The 10,746-nt window shown below is 36.7% G+C and overlaps 1 long non-coding RNA gene across 1 annotated transcript; it reads left to right on the top strand.

Annotated features, from left to right (window-relative positions):
* Window positions 1-626: 626 nt before the first annotated feature.
* Window positions 627-3,069, top strand: LOC110454890. The gene is made up of 3 exons (XR_002463410.1): window positions 627-873; window positions 1,264-1,482; window positions 2,648-3,069. It is a non-coding gene; the product is annotated as an uncharacterized LOC110454890 (long non-coding RNA).
* Window positions 3,070-10,746: the final 7,677 nt, after the last annotated feature.

Genomic DNA, 10,746 nt, shown 5'->3' with positions numbered 1-10,746 from the left:
TGAATTATTACTGACATGCATTTATTTTATCTGTAGAAATATTTATATTCAGAATAGAACAGTATTGAATAGACATTTGTTACCGAATAAGTTGACAAGGAAGCCAGGATTTAAGCAGAGTGGCCTCTAGCTCGACTGCTTATAAACTCAAGTGTTGTAAAATATAACTTTCCTTTCTAATTAAAGTCTGTAAAAAAATAAGTGGATATCGGCCAATTACATAACAGTACGACAACAACTATTAACTTCATAATATTAAGCCATGTGCCACTTATGAAAAGTTCTTTTTACACAACCATTAACATTTTCTATGTGACGTTTCGATGACTAGTACGATATGTACTCTGTCACCTTCAACAGACAAATGACCAGTGAAGCTTGTGCACACAAATGTAAAAAATGTATACGTGTTGTCCACAAAATCGATGTCGATTCGGCTACGCTTTAAGCGAATGTACAATATTTTTTTATATATGTACCGAAATGACTCTATTCAGCTACGTTTTGTTAAAATATTCAATATTCAAATTCAAGCAACAACAAAAAAATGTAAATAAAAAAACCGTGCTGATAAATATCTCCGGTTTTCTACATCTATATTTCAAGCATGTTTCACACCAAGTTTTAACAGTAAGTTCAGAGGATTAAAAACTGTTAAGTGCTTTGTTATGGACGAGTCAGTTACCGACAAGTCAACAACTCATGTTGATGCAAATGTAATGTGTGATCAGTCTTACGACAATAACAGTACTTGTATAACGGATAGTCCGCCTGAAGTAGACCATGATGAGGATGACAAACCAGGACGTCTTCTCTGCATTGTGACCGACCGACCGACCACCTATACCCGGATACATTTTTCTGGCATTTCAGGTAAACAGGGTATTTGATTTAAACATATTGTATTTGCAATAGTACAAAAAGGGATTAGACACAGGTTATAAAACTTAAGGTTTGCCTTCTCCCTTAAAACAATAATGATGAAAAATACATATGGCTGCACAGTAACAAATATTGATGACTGTAAATTTAGATGATTCAAAGGAAACATAAATAAGATAAAATTTGCAATATACAAAGCTTATATCTTATTTTTGTATTGAATGTACCCTTACATGTCTCATTAACCTGTATCTGATATAAACATACGCTGTAACATTACTATAAACAATCTAAAGTTTACATTTTCATATTGAAACTTCTGTCAATGATACATATCATAAAGTCTCTAAAACAATATAAAATTTAATAATTTAAATTTAGCTCTGAAATCAACATGCATGTGTCAACACCGTAGCAGCTTGATGACACAGCAGACCGCATCACACAATGGTCACATCCTTGAAACTTTCTTTAAAACGCATCGCACCATAATATCACACATCCTTGGCTTCCTTAAGAGATCCGAGATGGCTAGGCTCCCTGCTATCCCGGATGCGATCCACTGCGTCCTCAAAGTACCACAATGCTAACCACGTGCAGGTGATATATAAATATATTTACTTTTGTTTTAACATATTTTTAACTAAATCGTTTTGAATTTTCAATGTATTCGTGAACTGATATGAATAGAAAACAATTTTCATTACCAGTAAACATGTCTGAACCATACGAAAGTAAATCAGCATTTGAAATATCTAAATTCTAATTCCCTAAACGTTTTCAACTAGAGGGTATTTCTGGCTTCTTCATACATTGGACATTATAAAAAATAATGCTCAACATTTTCTATAGGACAAGAACAAATGCATTCAGGCGACTGAATTACATTTATACGTTTGAGGTCAGAGCTCAAGGAACTGCAGTTCTACCAGAGTCTTGTATGCAAAACATTAAATTTTCGTTCACCAGTGGAATAAAACTCAGGAGCTCATTCTCCCTTAAAAGATATTTTGTTTTTGAATGCAAGAGGCGCATTACATGTTCTGATTCGAAGATCAAGATTATTCCAAAGTTTTAATGTGCTAGGAATGAACGATTTCTCAAATACGGTTAATCAACACCTTGGAATCACATAATTATTTTGATTTCGTAAATTGTAACTGCTAACATTATGTACTCTGTTTGGCATTATATCCTGTAAGTAAGAAGGGGTAAGATTATTTTGTATTTTATATAATAATGTTAACTTACGAGTTTTCCGACGATTGTTTAATGTTTCCCATCCAGTTTCGAAATACAAGCTTTGCGTACTTGCAAAAACAGGAACACCAGTCACAGTTCTAGCCGCTTCTAATTGTAATTTTTCTAGTTTTTCCGAATCTGTACTATTATATTCATCCCATAGCTCGCAAGCATATTCCAAAAGAGGTCTTATAAAAAACTGTAAACAATTTCGACAATGTTTTCTTATTCAAAATATATTTTAACTTACGGAATACTGATATCTGTTTTGATGCTGATTTAACAACATTGTCAACAAGTACAGGCCATTTACAGTTTTCATTTAATGTTACACATATATGTCTGTGACCAGTGGAAGTTTGTAATGGTGTATTATTAAACATTAAATGTATATCTAACTTTTGTGAACAATGAAAAAGTACTACTTCAGTTTTGGTTGGATTAAAATTAACATTCCATTTGTTTGACCAATCTTCAATAATTGCCCAATCATAGTTCAATACATTTTCTATTTCTCTTACAGTACTCGATGAAAATGATAAAGACGTGTCATCGGCAAACATTCTTGCAAGTGAAAGTAAATTATCAGCAATATGATTTATAAAAACTAAAAATAGGAAAGGTCCGAGGACCGACCCCTGTGGAACACCTGCATTTAAATGCCCAATCGAAGAAGTAGAGTTATCTGATATGACCTGCTTCAGGGAACTCAATCGTAAGTCAAGCGTAGTATCCGGTTCAATCATATGTCAAGTGGAAAGTTAAACACAATGGTCCCAGTATTCAAGTCTTGTAAAAATATAGCCACTTTTGCTAAACACGAAGAAAGTCTTATATCTCTTTAACTCTACACGCACTTATATACCGTAATCGATAACTGGTTAGTGCTTATCTTTACTTGAGCAATGCTTAATTTCAGTTCTTCCAATCCATTAAAGGGGCATCACGGTGAAGTAACTTGATTTTTTGTCTTTTTTTCAAATACTACATAAACATATCAAGTGAGACTCTTTATGGAAAATAACGATCGGATTTGGCTGAAATAGATTCATAAAAATGATTAAATCTAAGAAAATCATCGGTATTTCTACCTGTCTGACCAACGTTTNTAGCAGTTAGTACGGTGCATGTATTCTTCCGGATAGCCGGTTAAGCTGAAATGGAATCGACAGAAATGCTAGCGCTGTTTATGTTATGAATAAATATCTAAAACTATTAAACTCGCTAGTATCTTTGTCTGAGTTTGAACACAGATGAACTTAGTTCAATATGTTAATGGGCATGTATTGGAGAGAGTTTACTTTGTGTTTCTATAATTATACAGTGGTTTATGCGAAAGGAAGGGAGAAGTGACTGGTTAGTTTGATTTTGCCATGAGGCCCTCCAAGGGATAACTGTTGTGATGGCCACGGCGTATTTTCTGGGTCACCGAGATAGGTGTTATCACGGAATTAGATGTTATCTAAGTCCGTGGATTTACATAATTTATGATATTACCGGGTTCAATAAAATGGTATGATTTAATTATATTGCTGAATTAAACGATTATTTTTGTTTTTACATGCAAGATTCAAATTAGTACTAATATGAATACCCTGCCTCCTCAGCCCCGGCAATATATAAAAAAAATCAGAAAGGTTTGTCCCTTGGTTTAGGTAAGGTGTTTAGCCCCGTACCATCCGTACCGGCCACATTCCGGTACTAAATTCAATATATATTTAAATATATCTACTTTATGTTTATGCCTATTATCATTGTTGACATTTAATTGTAAATGTATGACGGGAGAAGGCTGTGCTAAATTGTAAAAACTTGTGCCCCATCCCTTGTTTAGTTTTATTGGCAACAAATTTATGTTTAAAGCTAAATAAATTTAAATTCTGAATATTGGCAAATGTGCAATTAACTTCTGATGATGAATAATTACTTTTCAAAAAGTTTGAATACGGACATAGAAATCATATTACTTGGTTTCATAGTGCGGTAAGAGGTTGCAGTTGCCTAACGGCCCCTCTCTGGGCGCCCTTTTGGAAACCGTTTCATCTCGCTCGCACAACTTTTGTTTACTGCCTAGTCAGGTGACGTTATCGGCGCTATTTTTAGCAGGGCTTTCCCGAACAATTCAAGTGGTCAAACTGGACATTTGGAACGGACTATGAATATGGGGATAGCGAGGTACCATAAGTGGAAGTGTAAACAATACATACATTCATTATAAAAAACGCCTTTTCACGTGATGTCCCTTTAAGGATGTTTATTTCTGGAGTACATGCTAGAGAAGAGATCCACGTTTCTCATCTTAGTTTGTTTGTTTGTTTGTGTTGAACGGCCCATCGACAATATTACTGCGGATATTTATTTATTTATTTATTTTCTTAAACAAACATGTGAGTAGCGAAGATAAAATCAGGTAAAAATTAATATTCTTAAAAGCATTCGCATGGTATGTGTACATAATAAAAATAAAAATTTGTTAGAATAATAAAAGATAATGAATAGATAATATGGAATATCAGATAGATATATAACGACAAAGAGGGTAAGGTGGTTTAAAATACATTAGAGTCTATAAAATAGACTGGTGTCTTTCAAATAGTTAAATAATGCCTTCGAGTTCACGGAACTGAAAAGAGTTTTCATATCCGGGACTCGAAAGTAATTATCACAAATGTGTTTAAAATCGGACCATTCTATAAAAAATGTTCCACTGTAAATGGAGTGTCACATGCGTGGCATGTAGGTGGATCTTCTCGTTTTAAAAGGTACGAATGCGTAGGATAAGTGTGCACAGTTCGAAGCCGAGAGAGGACTAATAGAATGTTTCACCCCCTTGGAGGTGAGATAGGGGATCTCAACCCAAGGGGGAAGATTCTTATGTTGCCAAACATGAGGATTTGCCGAGTGTTTGGCAACTTAAGAGTCTATCCCCTAGGGTGAGATTCCTTTATCTTACCCACAAAGGGGTGAATTATTCTTTTTCTCTTACCCTGTTCTCCCAATGTGTATCATATACACAATGTAATGATAACGTTACATGCTAAATTCAGGGTTGACGTGACGTTGATGGATTGTTGACGTGACGTTATGAATTGTTGAAGTGATATCATTGTTATGAATAGGGGAATGCCCCTGTCTCAACCCCAAGGGTGAGACAAGGAAATTTCACACCTGTCCGGGGTAAGAGAAAACTTCCTCTCTACGATCTTTCCGACTGGGAACACATGTTTTAAGTTTCGGCTGTACTTTTAAAAGTTTGTTGCTGGTCTCGAGCGTTGCTGCCATTCATTTTGAATGGCTGTACGAATAATGGGTTAAAAATCTGTACTGTACATGGTAGTTTTATATTTGTTTGTTGGAAATTTAACGCATTTGTTTGCTTCTCTGTCAACAAATTCGTTGCCTTTAATTCCGACATGGCTCGGAATCCATAGTAAAGAAATTTCACATTTCTTTCTGCCACTTTCTGGTCGCTTATTTTGTACGGGGTGAGGTTTTTACCTTTAAGTTTGAGTACTATTACGTTTTCCATCATTTAAATAAGTGTGGCAAACATCTAAAGGGGTATGGGGTGGTGATATAAGGATGGGGATAGGGTGTATTATATGTATACAGTGGTTCGGGAATAAGGGTAGGAACTATAGGATGGGGATAGGGTGTATTATATGCATTGAGTGGTTCGAGATTAAGGGTAGGAACTATAAGATGGGGATAGGGTGTATTATATGTATAAAGTGGTTCGAGATTAAGGGTAGGAACTATAAGATTGGGATAGGGTGTATTATATGCATTGAGTGGTTCGAGATTAAGGGTAGGAACTATAGGATGAAATAGGGTGTATTATATGTATGAAGTGGTTCGAGATTAAGATAGGAACTATAGGAAGGGGATAGGGGGTATTATATGCATTGAGTGGTTCGAGATTACAGGTAGGAACTATAGGATGGGGGTAGAGTTATTATATGTATAAAGTCGCCGCGATTACGGGTAGGAACTATAGGATGGGATAGGGCGTGTTATAGGCATTGAGTGGTTCGAGATTACAGGTAGGAACTATAGGATGGGATAGGGTGTATTATATGTATACAGTGGTTCGGGAATAAGGGTAGGAACTATAGGATGGGATAGGGCGTGTTATAGGCATTGAGTGGTTCGAGATTAAAGGTAGGAACTATAGGCTGGGATAGGGTGTTTTTTATGCATTGAGTGGTTCGAGATTAAAGGTAGGAACTATAGGCTGGGATAGGGTGTTTTTTATGCATTGAGTGGTTCGAGATTAAGGGTAGGAACTATAGGATGGGGGTAGAGTTATTATATGTATAAAGTGGTCGAGATTAAGGGTAGGAACTATAGGATGGGGATAGGGTGTATTATTAGTGAGAGGTGCTCGTATGACTTGTCCGTTTTCTAATGTCCTGGGTCAAGATGTCTTTTTCTGTATTTCTGCTGTCTGTTGGTTTACGGTGGTGATAGAAAAATACGTTCGAATAACACTATTTTAACACTCTGGTGGAGTCCTTACAATTTGTATACAGATATTATTAACAGAATAACAAACACACTTTCACTATAATATGGGACACTTTCGGTGGGATGGAGTGGTATAATAAGTAACACTTTGTGGTGATATATCTACCCTAATCCTATACTAGTAATACAATTAAACAATTATCATACTCTAGGCCAATGGACAGGTCTTATTGGTCTTACTTGGGTGAGGTCAGGGAGTCTCAGAGGTGTTGACAGCCCGGGGGTGAGTGAGCGTGTCGCGGCAGAATGCAAGTGGCAACACTTTTTGAGATTTATTTGAAGAAATGAATCAGCTGGAAAAAAACATGCCAGATGTTCCACCATGGACTATACAAACACCTGATATTAGATTTAGAAGAACACGAATTCTCTTTTCCGGAATGCATTTTGAGGTTCCCCGCTCATACACAGCAATTCACTCACGGGAACAAAGATGGCCAAAATGTAGCAGCAGACTACTGCTCTGTTACCATTCCATCTCGATTCAATTACCAGACGGTGTCTCTATTTTCTCTCCGGTGCTAATGGCCGTCGACTGTGTCCACATTGAACAAGTAACCGTCTGTTTAGACTCTCTATCATCTAGCAGTGACGTAAAACACAAAACCCCTTACACATAGCTCCTTTATCCGCATATTTTGTATCGTAAAGAGCCCGAGTCACTTAGGAATAAAAGGTCATGAAAGTGCCAGAGCAGCAAAAATACGTTTAACTCTCAGTCGACCAATAACATATAGGGGACATCCACGGGAATGACTCGCCATTAACATTTCCCTAAACTTTGTTTGTTTGTTTGTTTGTTTATGTTTAACGGCCCATCGACGGCTGTGGTCATTTAGGGCCATGGTGATTTTTTATTTTTATTTTTTTATTTTTTTTAACAAACATGTGAGTAGCGAAATCAGATAAAATCGTTCATTTTAAAAGCATTCGCATTGTATGTGCAGATAATAAAAAATAAAAAAGGGGGTTAAAAATAATAAAAGAGATAACGAATAGGTGATATGGAATATGTGATATATATATAACGTCAAAAAGGGTAAGGTGGGTTAAAAGACATCAGAGTCTATAAAATAGACCGATGTCTTTCAAATAGTTAAATAATGCCTTCGAATCCACGGAACTGAAAAGTGTTTTCATATCCGGGACTCGAAAGTAGTTATCGCGAATGTGTTTAAATTCGGAACATTCTATTAAAAAATGTTCCACTGTAAATGGAGTGTCACATGCGTGGCATGAAGGTATATCTTCTCGTTTGAAAAGGTACGAATGAGTAGGATATGTGTGCCCAGTACGGAGCCGAGCGAGGACAACTTCCTCTCTACGATCTTTCCGACTGGGAATAGATGTTTTAAGTTTCGGTTGTATCTTAAAAAGTTTGTTGGTAGTCTCGAGAGACCAGCGGTGCTGCCATTCATTTTGAATGGTTGTACGAATAGTAGGTTTAAAATCTGTATATGGTAGTTTGATATTTGTTTGTTCGAGATTCAATGCATTTTTTGCTTCCCTGTCAGCAAATTCGTTGCCTTTAATTCCGACATGGCTCGGAATCCATAGTAAAGTTATTTTTAGACTTTTTTAAGATACGAGATATTCGACAAGCAAGGTTTTGTACGAGTCTGTTTTTTTAGGATCTCGTAACTGTAAACTCTGTAGGACAGATAGAGAGTCTGAACAAATAATTGCCTTTTTAATGCGGTGTTCATCGATATGGTCGAGGGCCAAACCAATGGCGCATGCTTCAGCAGAAAAGAGGGAGGCGCCGTCTGGTAGTCGGACTGAAGTGCAAGTATTAGCAGTACAGCAGGCTGCTGCCACTTTCTCACCTTCTTTGGAACCACCGGTGTAAAGTTGTGTACGAGAAGGGTAATTCGAAATGCATTCCCGAAAGGAAGATTTGTGTTCTTCGGGCATAACACTTGATTTCCCTCACTCGTGTAATGTAAAGTTAAAATCAGGGATTTGAATGGTCCACGGAGGAACATAAGATATGTTAAATTCAGCTATGTCCGTCAACTTTATGTTTAGTTCTTGCAGGAAATTCGAAATTCGGATACCAAATGTTGGCAGAAGTTTTTGGTTTTGCGTAAATTTGTTTTGGTATTTTGCCTTAACTAAAGGAGTATAAATTGGTGTAAGACTTGTCAATGCATTGATCGTTAAAAGCCGATTAAACTGAAAATGAAAAAGTCAGTTAATTATTACGCTGTATTACCATTATTGTTCTTAACACACTGTCAGGCATTGGGCGCCCGTCTGGCAGAGTTGGACACGCCAACTAAAGACTCATTCATTCGGCGTTATGCAGAAACTAACCCAAGGCTTACTTGGCGTAAAAATCATGAATTTCTTTTCTACAAACGACTCTCTTAAGTGTCCTGAGTCTATTACGGGCCACTGAGATCACAGGTACGAAAGCCTATCATGATTCACTGACCTTATTAATTGATCAATTAGTGTATATTACTGACTAACTCTTCAATACATTTTGTCGTTTTCTATTGGCAATTCTTAGATACTTTGCCAAATTAGCTATTTCCTTTTTTATTTTTGTTTTCTGTTGAAAACAACTTTATCAATTTGTGTATACAAATGTATCGGATATAGTAAGGATTGCTAAAGGACCTGCATAAATCGGCAAAAATGGACATTTTAAAACTATATCATTTCAGACACACACAAAAACACAAAACTCTATTTCTGTTTTCTTACCCTGGTACAGTTAGAATTACGTCCAAGTATCCAAAGCTGTCGTTGTTCACCAAATCTGGTTACCTCAGGTGAAATAGTATAGAACATATGTCCCTGACAATTTTTTCTGACGGACGGACAGAGGGGGTGTAAACCTAGCCCCCCCTCCCCAATTTTTTTCAGTTCATGGATGTTTGCCTAAATTGCCTTGCTTGATGCCCCGAACTTGTAATAAATGTCTATGTTCACTATGAAACATGAGTTGGGCTTGTATATTTTCCTTCAAAATCAACCTGTAAACTATAGTTCACTTATTACTATGTTGTATAGCTTAGCCCTTTCCCTTGCACGAGTGCATTCCTGGGTGGTGACAGACCTGGCTGGGGAAAACTTTGGTATTTGTCTATAATAATAATTATAATTGAGGTTCCTATATACCACTTTATCACAACCTAGTTCGTAGGTCATCTTAAAGTGATTCATTAATTATTATCCGTGGTTATAGGACCTTTGCAGCCAATATCGTTCTCAACTCCCTGGGGACCATACATCCGGTGCTGCCATTCCGGCACTCACAGTTAGCATTCTACAATTATAGCACTGCCCAACCACATACTCTCTTATAGCTGAGTAGACTGGAACAAGCGGAGCTAAGTATCTTGCTCAAAGATACAACACAGTGCCGTGCCGTGACTCGAACCCACAACCCCTCGGTCACGAGCCCAGTGTCCTACAAGTAGACTACCATGCCTCCGGATTGCTAGTAGGTGTTTTTCATTATAGGACACTTATTTCAAACATTTCAATGTTATAAGGTCACCATGCTGGGGTGACAGGACCCTGGGAGCAATCACAGTTAGTATGTGTATTAATCTTTTTATGACCTGCAAAGAGCATGGTCATTTCTAAGAACAGACAGACAAACAACAAACAACTGATGCATACAGCATCCTTCATTTACAAGCTTTACCTGGTCTGTAGGTGACATGCAAAGGCAATAAAATTAGCTCATAGATGATTCTCAATCAGAATTAGGTAGCTATGGTACCCATTTTGTAACTCTAAACCTGCATTCAATTTCTCAATATTCCAATATTGGAGAAGCAATGGCTGCAATATCCATTCCTTTTGAATAACCAAATGATAAAATTTTTAATCATTTACATTTTAATGTAAGAAAGCATTATATCGTGAACATATTTTGAACCTAAAGCATACCACTGTACCAGTATCTTCAGAATCCAGATGCTGCAATAGATATAAACAGGACCATTGCAATTACAAAACAGAAGAGATAAATATACAACAGTGATCTCACCAAGTTATACAAGTGATACATGGACCTGAGTTGTAAAGAAATTATGTTATTTGTTGTAGTGATGTAAAAATCAAACCAAAACAAAC

The sequence above is a fragment of the Mizuhopecten yessoensis genome, unplaced genomic scaffold, assembly GCF_002113885.1.
Source record: "Mizuhopecten yessoensis strain PY_sf001 unplaced genomic scaffold, ASM211388v2 scaffold8099, whole genome shotgun sequence".
NCBI classification, from domain to species: Eukaryota; Metazoa; Mollusca; class Bivalvia; order Pectinida; family Pectinidae; genus Mizuhopecten; species Mizuhopecten yessoensis.
This window is presented reverse-complemented; position numbering and strand designations above follow the sequence as displayed.